This window comes from Podarcis muralis, chromosome 1, assembly GCF_964188315.1.
Source record: "Podarcis muralis chromosome 1, rPodMur119.hap1.1, whole genome shotgun sequence".
Classification (NCBI taxonomy): domain Eukaryota; kingdom Metazoa; phylum Chordata; class Lepidosauria; order Squamata; family Lacertidae; genus Podarcis; species Podarcis muralis.
The window spans coordinates 90954742-90973722 of NC_135655.1; the positions used below are offsets into that span (position 1 = coordinate 90954742).

Consider the following 18981-nt stretch of genomic DNA (forward strand, 5'->3'; position numbering starts at 1 on the left):
GTGCCATCAATTGTTATAGACGCTTTTCTCATGAGTTGTATATGTTATTTGATCTTTTGAATTTCCTTTTATGGCTTTTCAGTCACCTCTTTGAAGCTATGTGGTGGGAGAAAAATCACAAAGATAAATAAATATGCAAATGAGTCGGTGTTATTTCCCCTCCCCCTCCCCACCAAAGCAGTAATGTTCCATTTTACACTGGGAGCTAAGTCACCTTCCTTATGAACTCTGCGGCACTTTCCATGAATTGGATGGGCATCTTTGCATAAAACATAAGTTGACACAAGGCCTTGCTTTCTAGCCCGCGTATCTGAGACGGTTCCTTAGATACCAGTGAAAGCCCAAAGACAGGTCTTGGCTCCCCAAACCCCTTTCTTTGTAACACTTTTACACAAAGCAAGAAAGACGCTTTTGCAACAAAAGTGATGAGAAATGGAAAAAATATTGTCGTCGTGCTGGGTAACATGCCAAACCATCTGGAGACAAAGTCATATAAGGGGGCCGGGGGGGGGGGGAGGAGAAAGCCTGCTACTTATTAGGCAGCCAGCTTAAAACTGATGATGTGATTGAATGAGATCCAAGGTTGTTGTCTTCCCATAAATCACACTCATGTTATACTTGGCTAGAACGGATGTGGTAAACTTGGGGAGAGCCCTTTTCTTCAGCACACTCAATTACGGGAACAATAAAAATACCACTGAGGCAAACCTATTTGGAGAGCAAATACAATCTGCCAGCAGCTCTGAAATAAATAAATAACTCATCCACAAAAAATAGGAATGCAAGCAGACACCCAGTTCTAAAATGATAATTTCTCTCTCTCTCTCTCTTTCTCTCTCTTGCTTTGCCTTTTCTTAAATGCATCCTTGGTTAAGTGTTAATTTGTTTCTCCTTGTGGGTGTTTGATGTTGTGAGAATTAAAACCCAAAATATGATTATGCGTAAATTAACTAGTCTGACATGCCAAAGGTGATCAGATGAGGCAGTTGATGTGTAAAATGTGTGTGTGAGTGTGTGTATTATGAGTAATAACAATAATAGAAAAATTGTCCTGTCAAATCAGGCATAGCCTTAATAACAAGCCAATGCATACGACAGTAAAAACTGTCATTTCCACAGCTATTAATGTAAATTGAACATTGGTAGCAGACACTGGCAAAGGGAGATAAATCACGCTTAGTTATATTTCAAAATATAAGTGTCAGAGAACTCCTTTACCCCCCACCTTCTTCTCTCATTAGGAACCTTCCCCCTGTCAAACAGTTCCACGCTGATTCTGTCACTTCTGCAGTAGAGAACTCCCTGATGAACTGATTAAGTGACAATTTCATACTACTAAACATGGCTAATCTGTGCAAAAGAGCGATGAAAAGGAATCGCACAACCAAAACAATTCTTCTATTTATGTGAAACGCAACTGATAAGATTTTTTTGGCCATTTTTGAGGAACACAGTTTCACAAGGGAGGCTATGCGGCATGTAGCCAAGTTATGCAAGAGGGTGCTGTGTAAAACCAATCCCCCCACATCCAATTAGAAGCAAGGGCACAATAAAAACATCACAGAAGACAATAAATGCTGTGCCTGATCAGAAAACTCACCCCAGTCACTAGTTAAGTTTTTGGTAAGATTTATTTTACCTCACGCTCATAAACCAGGTTCTTTTATTTGTGCCTAGGGCAGAGCTGAAATGGGGAGAGGGCTTGCTCCTCCATCAGACCCACTCACTACAAATATCATCCTAAGTCCCTTTTTCCTGTCCTAAAAGGGACAACCTTCATCTATCCAAATCAATACCTTCCATGGGCATTCACTATAATTCCAATAACCTGGTTGCCCTACTCCTCCTTGGAGAAACTAGCAACCAGTCAGCTAGCTGGCTAATCTACTCAAAAAGCTCAGCCAGGGCATATTTTAGAATGCAGAATGATCAACAGTTGAATTAACAGTATGTCAGATGCCAAGGTGCTTGGAGGTCATGGTTCCATCTTGCCAGCAGTCTTACCTAAAACCCCCAGTCCTTGAATCATTTCACAGCCAACACGTTTGCTTTCTTTAAAGTGGGGGGGAGGGGGAAGGACCACGCTCCATTCTACCCACTTAGATATTATGTCTTACTGTGAAGGGAAAGTTGTTTTGGGGAAAAACTTACAATAACCAATATTAAATTAATTTTTATGATGAACAACTTTGTTTCATTAATTTTTTTTATTACAGCTATGGATTGTAGGAAAGTTGTACCGAGTAGCCATCCCCCCATGTCCAAAAAAACGTAACATTTCCGTTACAAGGAATAAAAAACCCATAAATTTCATTCTTTGTCGAGAAAGAGCATGTCTTTGCAATAATTATCAACATCAAAAACTTTGGGTTCCATCATACCCACAAAATAGAGGTTTTCTAAACCTATGTTTTCCACCCAAAAAAGTACATTCATAAAAACAAAATAGGCATTTATAAAATCTTTTGAGTGCTGGTGTATTTTTTCCTGAAATCCTCATCCTCTTATTGAGCTCTGTGTAAAATTTCAAAGAGATCTCACACGCGGTTATGGAAAAAATAAAATAAAATGTACATGTGCCAAGGGTCTTAAGAGGGACAGGCAATACAGATTTCATGAAACTTTGGAGTGCTATAAAATTAAAACCATTTGAGACAGAGGGGAAGAATTTAAGAGGGTTTCTTTCAACCATAAGGGAAGGGTGTACACTAAATTTCATCAAAATCTGAGACGGTGGGTGACATGACCATGTTGACATGACGTGGAATGACCCACTACTCCCTACCCCAGCACATGCCTACCCAGCATATTGCCACCTCATGTAGCTGCCTTACTTTGCCTATTGGTAGGGCTGAAAATCTGAAGAAGAAAAGGTGAAACAATATTAATCCTGCAGAGAAAATGCAGGCTGTTAGGTTAATCAGTGCTACCCATCTTTCAAACAATATAAAGCAGTATAACTTTCAAAAGCAGCAGCTCACCTGATATATTTTTTTGAAAACAAAAACTATCTATCAGGAATCAAGAAGTAAGTAAACATTTGGAAAGCATTCCTCAGAGAGCAGAGGTTTTTAGATTTGAGTCACAGGATCCATTGAAAAGAAAAATTGCTTCTGTGCATTGGGACGATGCTTTCCCTTCTGAGAACTTTATAAGAAGAAATGAATGGAGATAATCTCTTTACAAGATGTATCCATATGGTAATTCATTACTAGGGATGAATGTTTGTTAGCCTGTTTTTCTAAAAAAAATACTTCAAGGTAGTTCTGAAAGTGAGAATAGGGGTCAATACAAAATAACCTACATGGCAAATTGTTCTCCTTGTGCTTGCATGAAAACAATAGGATTCAAAAGAAAATGAATCACTTCAAGCATTATATCTCCTGTTGTACATTTAGTAGCATTAAAGTGTGGATTCAAAAACAGCAAGCAAAAAAACATGTTTTCAATCTTGTGTACCATATAGTTGCACTCATTAGGGAATCAGGACTGGCTACAACTTTCTGTTGAGTGTATACTAGTAGTCAGATTCATATTGGCAGCCATATAATGTATGAAACATCCTGTGGAAATACCAGGCAATGTAAGAATCTGCCTTATACCAAGGCAGAACACTCAGTATTGTCTACTACACTGATTGGCAGCAGCTCTCCAAGCTTTCAGACAGACTTCTCTCCCAGACCTACTTGGAGATGCCAGGCGCTGAACCAAGGACCACTGCATGCAAACCAGTTACTCTTCCATTAAGCTACCATGAGACCAAATATCAGATCTATCCAGGCCCCAGCAGTTCTGTATATTTAAGTGGAAATACATAACTGTGGAGGGACGCAGGTGGCGCTGTGAGTTAAGCCACAGAGCCTAGGACTTGCTGATCGGAAGGTCAGTGGTTCGAATCCCCGCGACGGGGTGAGCTCCCGTTGCTCAGTCCCAGCTCCTGCCAACCTAGCAGTTCAAAAGCACATCAAAGTGCAAGTAGATAAATAGGTACCTCTCCGGTGGGAAGGTAAACGGCGTTTCCGTGCGCTGCTCTGGTTCGCCAGAAGCGGCTTGGTCATGCTGGCCACATGACCCGGAAGCTGTATGCGGGCTCCCTCAGCCAATAAAGCGAGATGAGTGCCGCAACCCCAGAGTCGGCCACGACTGGACCTAACGGTCAGGGGTCCCTTTACATTTACCTTTACTTACTGCCTGCTTTGAATAATAAGGGGGTGGGGGAAGACACATGCATTATGTCTTCAAAGAGGACTAAGGCTATCCATGGTGCTACACGATGAGCAAAATAATTATTATGCTCATAAGAGATGAGGCACTAAGACAAAGAACCAAAATTCCAGTTCACAGGCTTACCAAGACTGGTAGAACAGCAGGCATCTATGCCTCCCTTATAACACACACACATAAGGTGTGACTTACATGCTTCATACAAAGACCGATTTTAACTCCAGGATGGGAGAGTGTAGCTCAGCTGCTGGAAGTTTTAGAAACTCTGCTTTCCAACATGTTTTCCCCAAGATGTCAACTCGTAAGTCAGAGATAGTAATAATAATAAACTGAACTTGACAGGCAAAACGAATCCCTCTCAATAAAGATATTAGTGTATTTGGATAACCATCAAGAAGTGCCCTTACTTTATGCTGAGCAAAGCTAAAGCTTGCTTTTCAAAGGAAGGAGGGGGGGGAGGAAGAATGATATTTCACACACAAAGTTGTGGAGGAAAAAGAAAATGAAAGCCAAGAAGGTTTGAAGTGTGAGGAATTCTGTGACAATTTCAGTGGGACTATTTAGATAAGACTGAGGATTTGCAGCACTGGACCTACATTTTGTGCTCTTGATAGGTTTACCTTTCAGGACTCCAAGCCAGAATTCTGCAGGGACAGTTGTCTGGCTTCAGATTCTATTGGTTAGATTAATCTGCAATAGAGTTTAAATGCACTGTAACACTAAATCAAGAATTACAAGAAGCCCTCCTCCCTGGAGCCCACGCTTTTTCATTTCCTTTCCTAAAGCGATCCAAGTTTGTCCAACTTACAAGATAAAGTTGATTCAATTAGATGGAAGAATAGTTTGGGAAGGCAGGAGTTCTGTCATCTCCTGAAAACAGACTTCCTTTTGCACCTTCAATTAATAATACATGCATTTTGCCACAAGCTGTTTGGTATTTGCGTGCTTTATTCTGATTGCAGCATTTGGATTTCTGCAAAATGTGAAATCTTTATTCTCAAGGGTCAAGCAGCAAAAGAAAAAATGCATTATAGAAAAATGGGACACAACTAGAAACCCCATGAAGGAGCGGCAGCTGTGCAAAATAGAGGTTCTGCCTCATAACTACTCATTCCAGTGCCATAAAATAATAAAAGTAAAATCAGACCATATCCGAAGAACTTTTGCAGCCATTGGGAGCACCTAAGGTTTCTCTACTGTTGCAACAAAATATCAGCCTTGGGTCAGTTACTATGAGAGGGACTTTATAAACATGAGCTAAACAATCCACAAATAGCAGCCTTTGTCCTAGCAAATTTCACTTCCCTTGAGCTCAGTTATTTGGAATTCCACTCCTTTGTAAAAAGGACTGAATCATACAGAGAACTCCATTGTGGAGCAAGTGCGTTTTCTGTGGCTGAGAGGCATTTTCCTTTCGGCTCATGGAAGACTAACATTTTTAATGCTAATGAGGGATGGGGATGTGCCCTGGGAGATGAACATACTGTGCATATCCCCCCAAGAGTTTTGTCGCTTGGAAGTAGCGTGAAAATAAAAGTAATTCCTGCATGATGCGTGTCTTTAGCCAGATTGGTGTCTCTAGCCAAAATGCCCGTCAGAGTACCCGTCAAACTACCAAATACACCCCTGCTCACATTGTTTTCTCTGGGTACCATCAAGAAAGATTATGCAGTATTCTCAGATGCCTGAAGAGAATATAATCAAGATGAGTACAGGAATGACTGACAGCTAGAATAGAAAACAATTTCCAAACAGCTGCTGGAGTAATTTAGAAGTTTAGGATGAAAATTCGGATCCCTGGAGAAAATATGAGAAGACAGAGCTACTTTGCTTTGACATCAGTAGAGCTGAAAGTGAGAACTACTCTTTCATGTTATTTCAGGTCAAATCCTTTTCTTTCATTCTCTTATTGATATCTCTGCATCAGAGTTACATATCCATAGCCACATCTTTAGATCTGTGATCTTTCAAATGATGCTTATGCTCTAAGAAATCTTGATGCTCTAAGAAAGGCTAATCTCTTTCCAGAAGACAGGCAGCAGAAAGAAACCTTTGAGTTTGTTCCTGGCTTTCCCAATGAATTTTTTTTATCATTCTTAATGTGTTCTCAAGTCAGAGCAGTCATGCAGATTTGCCTTTCTACATCCAGAATGATTAAAAAATGAAATAACACGCCCTCTAATACTGTAAAAATACTGTGAGCAATACACAGTTATTTTGAAAATCAACAGTTAAGTTGAAAATCAATGAAGGTGATATCCAGCTAAGCCATAAGGTTGTTGTTGTTGTTTAGTCATGTCCGACTCTTCGTGACCCCATGGACCAGAGCATGCCAGGCACTCCTGTCTTCCACTGCCTCCCGCAGTTTGGTCAAACTCATGCTGGTAGCTTCGAGAACACTGTCCAACCATCTCGTCCTCTGTTGTCCCCTTCTCCTTGTGCCCTCCATCTTTCCCAACATCAGGGTCTTTTCCAGAGTCTCTTCTCTTCTCATGAGGTGGCCAAAGTATTGGAGCCTCAGCTTCAGGATCTGTCCTTCCAGTGAGCACTCAGGGCTGATTCCCTTAAGAATGGATAGGTTTGATCTTCTTGTAGTCTATGGGACTCTCAAGAGTCTCCTCCAGCACCATAATTCAAAAGCATCAATTCTTCGGCGATCAGCCTTCTTTATGGTCCAGCTCTCACTTCCATACATCACTACTGGGAAAACCATAGCTTTAACTATATGGACCCATTTAATTTCAGTTGGTCTACTCTAAATATAACACTGAATGTGGAACTCTGTGGCTTTTTTCTTTTTTTTACTTCATGTTCTTCACAATATGCTCTTCTCATGCATTCAAGACTGGTTCTAGACTGGTCCAAGTTGGGGTCATAAATGGTGACCATCATGGTGTGCTTCAATTCTGAACAGGGGACACGATGGCAATCAAGAGGTGAAGAGGTGAATATTTGCTTAATATTTCCCTACATTTTCCTAGTTTTTAATTGAATTTATGTTTCAGGAAAACTGCCTCAGGTGCTCCCGTATCGAAACAGTGAGAGGCCATTTTCACTATATTTGAAGCTTTGAACTTTGTTTATCATTGTCTACACACTGATATCAGTGCCCCTCTGAGTCTTTTTGCAGCCATCAGATTAGAATAATGAATACCTATTTTACAGAGCTCATTGATTAAATGAAACATACTGCATGATGTATTCCTCTCACAGTAAAGTGACATCTGAGAGTGCAATCCTGCACATGTCTACTCAACAGAGTTAATATTTAAAAAACAATATTTTCCAATCCTAAAAAAAGAATTCATTAACTCCTTCAGAAGAAAAAAAACATTTGGCAGGCACAGCAGTCCAATTGTATCCTCATGAAATCTCATTAATTGCGTGTGTTGGGAGACTCCTTGTATTTAAAAAGAAGGAAGCAACATAAACTGGATAATTATGCCACAAAGGAATAAATCTGTTTTGCTTTGCTCATGGTTTTGTTAACGTCAGTAAAATTATTGGTCCATATCTGCCCTTGTGCAACATCAGTGGCTTTGATATTTACACAATAAAAAAGCTAAATTTACACTTGGGATAAAATTCATCCCATAAACTGAACTTGGCCTGAAAGCACACTCCAAATCAGTAAAGGGGAAATTATTCAATTTACACGGACTCAAGAGAAAGTGAAATTCATATACAACTGTGGTTCCCAAAGTCCCCCCCCCCAAAAAAAACGCCTACTTGAAAATTGCTGATTGTCTTGGCAGACCCCTTAATGATTTTTCTGCCTATTGCAGTAATTGTAATGCCCTACAGAAGCTGTATGATTTTAATTGTATTTTTTTATTGCTTCTTTTGTTTCTTATATATTTTTTAGTCTGCTACAATTTGCATTCCATATAATGCTATTTAAGAAATAAAAGGAGCAACAAAGATACAATTAAAAATCAATATGAATAATCAAAGCAGACAGGGCTGTGGACCACCTGTATGAAGTCCGTGGACCACTTCTGGTCTATGCATCACAGTTTGGGAACCTCTGGGATACAAAATTGGGGACAGGAGAGGCAACTAGTCTGTGTACCCAAAGTTGTGTAGAACTAAGACGATTGGGAAAATGTACTGTATCTGTAAAATAAGACTGCTTTTGTCTTGTTCCATGAAACTTTCACAGAATAAAAATAGTATTCTGTAGCAATGTTACCCAAACTCATAATTACATGCTATATGTCGCTTGATTGTAAGAAAAATCTCTAACCAGTTTACAATAAATATTTGACATCATCAATAAAAAGTGGTTTAAAAAGAATTAACAATGTTTTTAAAATAATTAAATTCAGCAGTGAATGTGCCAAGTGCATAACAACTGGGTGCAATATCAATTGACTGTTTATCTCAAATGTAAGGCTCAAAGTACAAACAGAACTAGAGAAATGCACCTAAAGGGGCTCTTTTCCAGTTGGTAAGAGCATAGTGCTGATAATGCCAAGGTTGCAGGTTTGATCCCCATAAAAGGACAGCGGTATATTCCTGCATTGCAGGGCGTAAGACTGGATGAGCCTCAGGGTCCCTTCCAATTCTATTATCTCTTTCCACATAGAAAAGAAGGCAGTTCATCCATCACTATGATTCTGTCACCCTATACTGAATGCATCCTATATTCAAAAAAGGAAAGCTAAAGTAAATATTTTTGTTGACTTTCAACTCAAGCAAAAGCCTTACTGCACTCACATGGAACTTGCTCCCTACTTATTAACATGTGTAGCATAAGTACTGATGTCATGAAGACAGCCACACATACTTTGTGAAACCGATCAAATCAGCTGTCATAAAAAAAAATTCTGGGAAGGTATTTAGTAAATCCTTACAAAATGAATTAACCTACCTACTGGAATTTTGCACACCTCACAATGTAACCATGTTTTGCATAAATACACCCTGTTGGGAGTGTCAAGCTTTTCAAACACCAACCTGAAAAAACTATTAAGTGCTTTTACTCTTGAAACCACAGCACAGTTGTAGTTCCAGAAGTCTCTCTTACAGCTCTTCCTCTTCTGCTTTCAACTGCTGAAGAGAGACAAGATTCTTAACCTTTCACAGCATCCTTAGCAAAATATACACTACTATACGTTCACTAATGAGCACAGAAGGCAGGCATGAGACTTTCACTCAGGAACAAGAAAGCTGCCTTATACTGAATCAGACGACTGCTGACACTGGCTCTCCAAGATTTCTAACAGTGGTCTCTGCCAGTCCTACCAGGAAATGCAAGTGTAAACCTGTTTAAGACCTATGCGGCTGAAATTGCTTAATTAAGCAAGGATAAGATAATCTGGTTTTGTTTTACTTGTCCGCAGGTTCTGGTCAACTGCCACTTGCTCTATTCTAATTTTCAGTACAGTGGAACCTCGGTTTTTTAATGTAATCTGTTCCAGAAGACCGTTCGACTTCCAAAACATTCAAAAACTGAAAGCGGAAGCCTCAATTCAATAGGGAAACTCAAAACGGAAGCCGTGTCGGGTGTTCAGGTTGTGGAAAACGTTCGAAAACCAGAGTATTTACTTCCGTTTTTTTGTTGTTTGGGAGCCAAAACATTCGAAAACGTAGCCGTTCAAGAACCGAGGTTTGACTGTAACAAGTTTTCCTGCATTGTAGCCACATTTTACTTGTATTACTCTTAATACCTACTAGACACGGGGAAAACCTTCATCAAAAGTGCATCCTAGCCCCTGGCAGGATTTGTCACTCATGTTCAAGGCTCCAGCTAGCCTTGTACTGATATTTTGGATTTGTAGGAGAGGACTTGCTTTTCCCTTTCCTTTCCACACCATGGTCAAATGTGGTCAGGTTTGAGAATGGAAAGGGGAAGGTGGTCACATGAGAGATAGCCAGAGTGTGTATTCTCCCCTAACTTTACGTCCTCAAATGTTGCTGGACTACATCATTCCGACACAAAACATATGGAAAGAGGTAGGTTGGAGAAGGTTGCTGTAAAAATCAAGGAGAGAACTTGCAGGTGCTGGAAAGACGCAGCAAAGAGACTGGCATTCAGGCGGGAGAAGTCACAGACAGTTCCAACACAAATACTGAAGTTCCCAAGGAAAAGGATAGGAGATTGAGAGAGAGGAGAAAAGAAAAGTCATGCATCAAAGTCAGACACAAAAGAGGCAGATTTAGTAACCTTTAGGGATCTTCCTCCTTCTGTCCCCTTGTGGAACATTATCCCTGCAACAATTATATTCTTCTTCAGAGAATTGCAGGCAGTCTATTCTGGTTAAAGCAATAATAAAGTTGAAGCTCCTTGTTTGCCCAAGCTCATCACCGCCTCAATTTTATTCATCAACAGGAAATGGTGAAAAGCCTATATTTTAAGTGAAATCTTAACCAGACTGCTTCATTTTCAGTCTTATTTTTCTCTTTATTTGTTTAAGCATATCTTAGCCAGTACGTGGTTATACTTCTAAGTATTTAAACAACAATAGCTGGTGTCAACTTTGCCACCATCAATCCTATGCACCATCATTTGCTGAATCCTACTGTTTCAATTTTACAGTGCTGGTCTTTTAAACCAGTTCTCTTTTAACACTCTTCCTTCTTTTGCATCTTCAGGGTGCGGGTGGCGGGAAACAGCAAAAGTCCTCCCACGAACATATTGAATTCTTTCGTTAAGCAAGAGTCTAATTAAGAAAATCATCTTAAGATCTTCAGGGTTTGAACTTCAGAAGGTGTTTTCTTGAAACAAGAGAACTGTGGGTGTTTGATCTTAATGGGAAAGAACATTTCCCTATCTGAGTTTAAGGGAAATGATTCAAACGAATCTGCATTCCCTCCAGAGCCTTCTGAGAGTCACTTTGGCAGCTTATCGTGGAGGGCATCAGTCTGGCTCTCAGACAAGGCTTCAGTAAGTACACTTACAAGTCATTGATTCTCAATTCATTCTGCACAAGCTGCACTAGCCTAGCACATCCTCTGGAAAAGATGCTCACATTTTGAAAGACTGGAGACAAAGCAAGGCAGCTGTAAATAATGTTACCAAAACAAAGCACAAAAAGTTGGAGGATTTACAGGGACTATTCCAAGCCAAAGGTAAATTGGTACCAAAGAAAGATGTTAGAAGGTGAAGATAGTGGTTCCAAACTGACATTCCAAGGGGTCACAGGAAGAAACAGATTTACATTTTTAATACAGTGGTACCTCGGGTTACAGACGCTTCAGGTTACAGGTTACAGATGCTTCAGGTTACAGACTCCGCTAACCCAGAAATAGTACCTCGGGTTAAGAACTTTGCTTCAGGGTGAGAACAGAAATTGTGCTCTGGCGGTGCGGCAGCAGTGGGAGGCCCCATTAGCTAAAGTGGTACCCTCAGGTTAAGATCAGTTTCAGGTTAAGAACGGACCTCCAGAATGAATTAAGTTCTTAACCCAAGGTACCACTGTACTCTCTCCCTCCTACCCTCGTTTCAAAAAATTAAGCAGCTCTCCCAAAGTTTTGGAGGTTTTTCTTGTAAAATGTACAATATATTTATATAATATATTAGACAATCTACTGGAGGTAGATGGAGGGGGAAAGATGACATTAACTTGAAGACCAATGGCAAACTATCTGAGCCACACCAACCTCTTATAAAGTGACACAATATCAGGATCTTCGGTGGATGCCAAGTAGCTTATCCTTGGAGAAGGTATTCTGGGATGCCTTAATATGCCTAACAGTTTGTGGTGAGACAGAAGACAAACAGGGACTTTATATGTACAGCACACCATGTCAACACTTGGAAAGTCTACCTGACATTTGTGGCAGAACATTCGTGTTGGCATGGAACATACATACAAAGTCCCTGTTTGTCTTCTGTCTCACCACAAGTTGTTAAGCATACCAAGGCATCAAGAATGCCTGCTCCAATGATCTCTCCAATTTCCAATCTGAGGTCAAATTTTCTTACCTTCCTTCCCGTCCTAACTTTTGAAAAACAAAAACAGTTCACCAATATTAAGGCATAATCACATGCAATAAAGCAGCAACAAAATTAATCCAAACAAAGACCTTTAAAGTTCAGGAAGAACTAAATGCCTGGATGAAGAGATGTATTTGCCAAAATCACTAACGAAAGGTGCTAAGCGAATGGTCATGGAGAGGAAGTTCCATAAACAGGGCACCACTGATAATAAGGCCCCGACTCTGATAATCAGGTCCCTCACTTCAGAAGGCAGGAAAGTTCAGAGCTGGGCCTACAACAAAAGCCTTAATATTATGCAAAAAGTGGTGTAGTGGCTACAGCTTTGGACTACAGCCTGGGAGACCAGGGTTCAAATGCTCAACCATGAAACTCACTGGGTAAACTTGGGCCAACCAATATCTTAGCCTAACCTACTTCACAGGGGTGTTGTGAGGATAAAATTGATAGGAAGAGAACCAGGTATGTCACCTTGAACTCCTTAGAGGAAAGGTGGAATATAAATGAGATAGCTAGCTAGCTAGCTAGCTAGATAGATAGATAGATAGATAGATAGATATCCAACTGGAAGATAGTTCAGATACTGAACTGTTATGATTTTAGACCTCAAAACCAGCAGTTAGAACTGTGCCTAGTGGGATGCAAGTGGCGCTGTGGGTTAAACCACAGAGCCTAGGGCTTGCCGATCAGAAGGACAGTGGTTCGAATCCCCAAGATGGGGTGAGCTCCCGTTACTCAGTCCCTGCTTCTGCCAACCTAGCAGTTCGAAAGCATGTCAAATTGTAAGTAGATAAATAGGTACCGCTCCAGCGGGAAGGTAAACGGCGTTTCCGTCCGCTGCTCTGGTTTGCCAGAAGCGGCTTAGTCATGCTGGCCACATGACCTGGAAGCTGTACGCCGGCTCCCTTGGCCAGTAAACCAAGATGAGCGCCGCAACCCCAGAGTCGGTCACGACTGGACCTAACAGCCAGAGGTCCCTTTACCTTTACCTTAGAACTGTGCCTAGAACAAGCTGGTAGTCAGATATGTTCCCTCCACCCAATACCAGACACCATTTCCAAACAGCATTCATAGGAAGCTCCCAGAAGGCATGTGGACCCTGTGATCTTCCATATTTAGTCCCATCATCCTGCCCACAGGCCATGCTGGTTGGAGGGGATGTGAGTTGTCAGCCAGAAACATCTGGAGGACCACATGTGAAGTGCAGCGTGCAGGCCAGCAGCAGAAATCATGCAGTCTCCTCACTGCTCCCCTTTCCTCTTCTCCACTCACAACATCACATGGGTGGTGTTACCTTGCCCTCCTCTCTCCCCCATTGATGTGAGCAGGGAAGCCCCACCCATCAACCAACAGCAGACTTCCACAGAACAGAGGGGTAAGAGATTGAGAAACAGAGAAAGAAGCTGCAAAGAGGAGGCACCACAGGAATCACAGAGGAGCCCACACAAAGTTGAAACCAGCTTGGATAACTTACTGCAGGACGAGTGGTGAATGTCTGGCCCACCAGATCTTGTTGGACTCTAACTCATGCACCTCAATTAAAGATGCTTCCTCTGCACCTGGTACCATTTCACGCAGACTTTTACTACATCCACTCCTGTAGGGACTGCAAATTCATTCAGCCAATACACCTTAATAACTCTGAAGATGATGTTATGCCTTATCCGATTGATGATCTGCATTTTAATATCTCCCTAAACACATATTTACTAGCAGAGTCATAAAGCTGTTTAAAATCTATTGTAGCAAACTCTCCTCTTACTTCCAGAGGTAGGTTGGTTGGTTGGCTGGTTGTTTATTTATTTGTTTGTTTGTTTGTTTGTTTGAAAAATATTTGCTAAACAGCATTCCAGCTCTTGCTTCAATTGGGCTTGTGATGAAAAAGTGTAAAAGCAGTGTTGGCTAATATGCCCACTCATATTATAAATGACTCTCCTCCACATCTTCCTTTTCATTTTCACCATTATAAGATGTAAACATAAACAACACAAGAGAGGCTTAAAGGTGATGTAATCCTTGCGTACAAAAATGCACTACGGAGTATATTGCCAACCCAAAAGTCAAAATTATAAAGGAGACAGATCTCGAAAAGGAACTGAGTATTTAGTTTGTGTTGTGCACACTGTAAAGAAGTAAGGCATGTTCAAGGTCACCGCATGTCTCACTAAGGCAATTTTCAAAGCTGTCACTTCCCAAAGGAAGATACTGACAGTGTAGTATTAGCACTGCATCTCTCTGATTAACTGTTTGCATTTCTCAGTCAGTATGATACGGGTATATCGAAGTATATACACCTAAGTAGATACCTAAGTATTTACAAAATAAGGTGAAGAGGAAGAAGAAGTTGCCCCGTTTGTCTTAAAATAAAACAAGGCTAAAGGAAAAAGTATCAATAGATATTTGCATCCACTGCCAGCCATTGCAGTTTATACACAGAGTACATTAAACAGGCAAAAATGCAAATCAACAAATAAATAATAAATAAATAAATAAAAACTCAAGAGTGGCCTTACTTTAATGGCATCCACCAGAAATATTGTGGACTTCAGAGACACCAGATTGTCTCAGTCTGCAAGGCATTACACTTACTTCTGTAAAACAAGAAAATCTTTAATAAAACAAAATTAAATTAAATTAAAAGGAAAGCAGGTCAGATAGTAGAGTTTCCTCTCTTCCTGCTCCTTGCCACGGTAATGGCTCATCCACACTACTGCTTGGGCCTGCCACTTTCCCTTAGGAAAACTCCCTCTTTACTGCTAAATCAAAGCAAACATCAACTGGGTTTCCTCCAGATTAACATTTGCTATGATTCAGCAGGAAAGAGGGAGATTTCCCGGGGAAAGCAGCGGGGAAAACTGAAAACTGTCCACACCTGCGCTTTCTAGACATTGGACAAATCAAAGTGTTGACAAGCCCTAACTTGTGAACATACACCTTTCAGGAGTACATTATTCTGCCAATATCACATTAAGACAGGACATGTATATTCTTGCCCTCACTGCACCCCGAAGAACCTACCTTATGCATCAACGTGGCTATCAAAAATGAGCTAGAACCTACAGAACAGCGGGCTCTCAATGAGAACCAGCAGTGGAGACATTTCCCCCTCAGCAACCACAGTTTAATTGATTGTTTATTTTCACCTTCCCTTAGCTGTATCCTTGAGTGTTTTGCTGCCCTTGAATATGCATCCACTCCTGAAAATGCTGCTACTATGGCAATACATTACTGCCTGACCCAGTTCTACCTGAAATCTAATCAGGGCTTTTAGGCTAGGTTTTGGGTGCTGCAGAATCATATTTGGCAAACTGAGCCAAGAGCTAGTGTAAGACAAAGCAGAATTGTACAAAGACTGTGCAGTCTAAGCATTTCTGCACTGTGCCCAGTTAAATATAGGCTCCAAATACTAGCTAATGAAGGCACTTCGAGAAATGTCTTTAAGGTTAATAGAAATAACGTCTGACTTGGGTAACTTGACATATTACTCCACTTACCTTTCTAAACTCACATGGATAAAAATGAGGTGAACAGGTTTAAAATGGGGCACAAGCTGTTATATCGTAAACCACTCCATGAACCTCAGATGAAGGGTAACATAGAAACAAATACGTAAATAATATCTAGCTTATATGATTTTGGGTCTAATCTCTAAAAATCCATTCCTAATTTGGTCAGCCTAGACTCAAGAGATTAAAGTTTTGGGGGGTGGGGGATTTAATGAATTGAAAGTGATTTGAGACAAGTTTAGTTTTTCATGGTGTGCATATCTATTATCATTTGACCCACTATGGACAATGGTCATGTGGATTTTGCTTTGGGACAATACAAAAAAATTGAACTGCCTATTAACCTGTCTGATTTGCTAACCAACATTAAGGCCAGATTTTCCTATTTGTACATAACCAGTAACTCTAGGTGAACGTAAATCAGAATCCGTGAAGTGAAGTCGGCATATGAAGGGGTGGGACGTGGAAGAAGCGCTCAGCGCAAAGACTCTTTCATAGCTTCATAAACTGTGGTTGATGGAGCCTGGAATGATCATCCGAGCCACTATGAGCAGCAATTTTATTTCAAATCATTTTCAGTTCTCTGAAGAACACCTTTGGGTTTTAAGATGACGCACCTGAAATAGTTAAAAGATGGAACCACAACATTTGCAGCGAAACTTAGACTCAGTCCTCCAAAGTGGGGGGGGGGGGTAAGGAAGGGGGTGTGATTGATTCAAATATTTAAATAAATTAAGCTCTGGCACACTATAGCAAGAGATTTAACATAAAGCACAGAGCAACTCAGGATGTCAATCTGCCATCTCACACTGGCACTTTACCAATGAAAATGAAATATACTATAAACGAGCTCAAGTAGCAATAATCATGCTTTCATTGGTCTGTAGTACTGAAGATAAAAATTTGCAGAACATTAAACCAGCACACATCCTATCCACTTCTAGGCAATGGGCAATAAATACATATGTTCTACAAACGGGAGGAAATGTTACAAGACGCAACATGTGCTCCATATTTGAATGTGTGTTCCCACAAAATAAAGTAAGATTTGCTGCATAATGCATTCCGTTTTCAGGCAGAATCCTGCCTCCCCTCCCCAAAAAAAACAGAGAACTTGCATAAAACGCAGACAAGGCTTCTCTCTAAACACGATTGTGACAGGTGCCCTATAAATAACAGCAGAGCCCGACAGAAACAGCACACGCTGCAAGTAGGAAGCCTAAGTGGCAAAGACATTTTCACCGGGCATGCCACCTTAATGAGAGTTGTCACCCAAACTCTTCTGCTTTGCTGCTAACAGGATGCAATAGCAAATGTGGGCAGCTGCTTATGAAGGAGTGGGCAGAGGTAGATGGTTTTTCAGTCAAATGAGATGTGGTGCTTTTAAGTGCAAGCTTCCTGCCAATGCCAGCACCCAAAAATCTTCTCTGTTTCACAGCTTCTTATTTATTATTACATTTTATTCTCATTTTTGTTGTTACATTTTTACCGTTCCTTTTCTCCAAGAAGTTCCTTTTACCCTTGTAACAACTTTATGTGATAGGCTGTGCTGAGAGATGGGCACTGTGGCCAAGGTTACCCATTGTACTTTGTGGCTGGACAGGTATTTGAATTGGCTGTGCCCCGATTTTAAATCCAACACCCTAAGGTAAAAGGTAAAGGTAAAGGACCCCTGGATGGTTAAGTCCGGTCAAAGGCAACTATGGGGTGCTGCGCTCATCTCACTTTCAGGCCGAGGGAGCCAGTGTTTCTCCACAGACAGTTTTCTGGGTCATGTGGCCAGCATGACTAAACCAAAACACTGTGATGGAAACCAGAGCATAAGGAAACGCCGTTCACCTTCCCATCACAGTGGTACCTATTAATTTACTTGCACTGGTGTGCTTTCGGATTGCTAGGTTGACAGGAGCTGGGAGAGAGCAACAGGAGTTCACCCCGTCGTAGGGATTCAAACCGCCGACCTTCTGATTGGCAAGCCCAAGAAGCTCAGTGGTTTAGACCACAGCACCACCTGCATCCAACACCCTAACCACGACATCACACTGGGCCTCTTAGCATACTTCAGGGAAAGAAATAAAATTCTTAAAACAAATTAACTGACCAAATGCATACAAATATGTGTACTACTTAAAGGGAAATTTATAATTAATATATGCACGCACACACTTTTCTTCCTATTCCCAAGCATGATTACAAGAAAGAAAATACCTCCAAAACCAATAATATGCAGTATAAGTTTTTAAAGTCAATAGTACTAGTTCAAGCTTACTTTAAGATCTATTTTAGGCCAAGAATACACTCCCATAGAAACAGCAGGAAACTGTGGAGGCCTAAAATCTATTATTTATTTATGACATGAGAAGCCAGGCCACCAATACAGAATTATAATCCCACAGGCTACAAGTGGTATAGCAAAATTTGAGGAATATTTCCTGGAGTCAAAGAGAGGGAATCTGTGGTCCATCTGTGGCAATCATAATGGGATGAGAGTCAAGAGATCAGAATCTAAACCACAACCAAGGGACAATCTGGGATTGAGGCAGCAACACAAAGCATGAAGTCCTAAACTAGACGCATAAGCGTTGACAGAAACCCAAAATCAGTGACTGGAAAACTGGAGCAAAGCTTAAAGCCAAGTGATCAGGCAAGATCAATGAACCAATGTAGACACAGGATAAAAGGGCAAAAGATAGTTGACACAAAGACCTTTAAGCCCTTTCCTACTGGAGCTACATTAGCCGACAAAGTCAAACTCAGCCGACCAACCATCTCTGATGGCCCAGCAAAGGCACAATAGGCTGTTTTAACTTCCTTTCAAGGGACCGTAAAAATGGAAAGGGCTGCCAAAGACTTGTCAGGTAGCCCAAACATGGGAGTTTATTGTGCCCCTGGTGGATGACAATACATGATTGGTGGGCTGTGTTTGATTTGGTGGCCACAAGCTCTACAGATCACATAACTGGTTGGGCAAAGGCTAGCTTAGTAAATTTCAAGTTTCACATCTCCTGGTAGAGATAATTTGATAGCAGCTCCTTTGTAAAGAAGGGGGAAGAAACAAAAACTGCTATGAGCCAACAATAACTCCTCCTTAATTACCATGTCAGAAGGTAGCTATGGTAAAGCAAGAGAAGAGCAGTTGTCAATAGCCTCCTAACCCTGGTGGCACATTTAGTTTTATGACAAATAGGGGGTGATGCTCAACAGCTATTTGATGAGCTATCTAACAGCTGCTAGGGACCATGCACTGCTGCTGCACAGCTGGAAGTGCACACCACTGCATCATTAAAAGGGCAATAACTGCAAGCTCAC

At 40.9% G+C, this 18981-nt stretch overlaps 1 protein-coding gene across 9 annotated transcripts in view; it reads right to left on the minus strand.

The window, feature by feature from the left end:
* The window catches only part of SEMA5B (semaphorin 5B), a 358315-nt gene that overhangs the window by 255293 nt on the left and 84041 nt on the right, over positions 1 to 18981 (minus strand). Inside the window, exon 1 of one of the 9 annotated variants that reach the window (XM_077934899.1) lies at positions 14680 to 14715. The exons of 7 other annotated variants lie outside the window; for them this stretch is intronic. The gene's annotated coding sequence lies outside the window, so the exon portion shown is untranslated. Of the gene's footprint in view, positions 1 to 9183; positions 9280 to 14679; positions 14716 to 18981 lie in introns of those variants that run through there. One more of the 9 variants, XM_077934882.1, reaches the window with a different exon arrangement.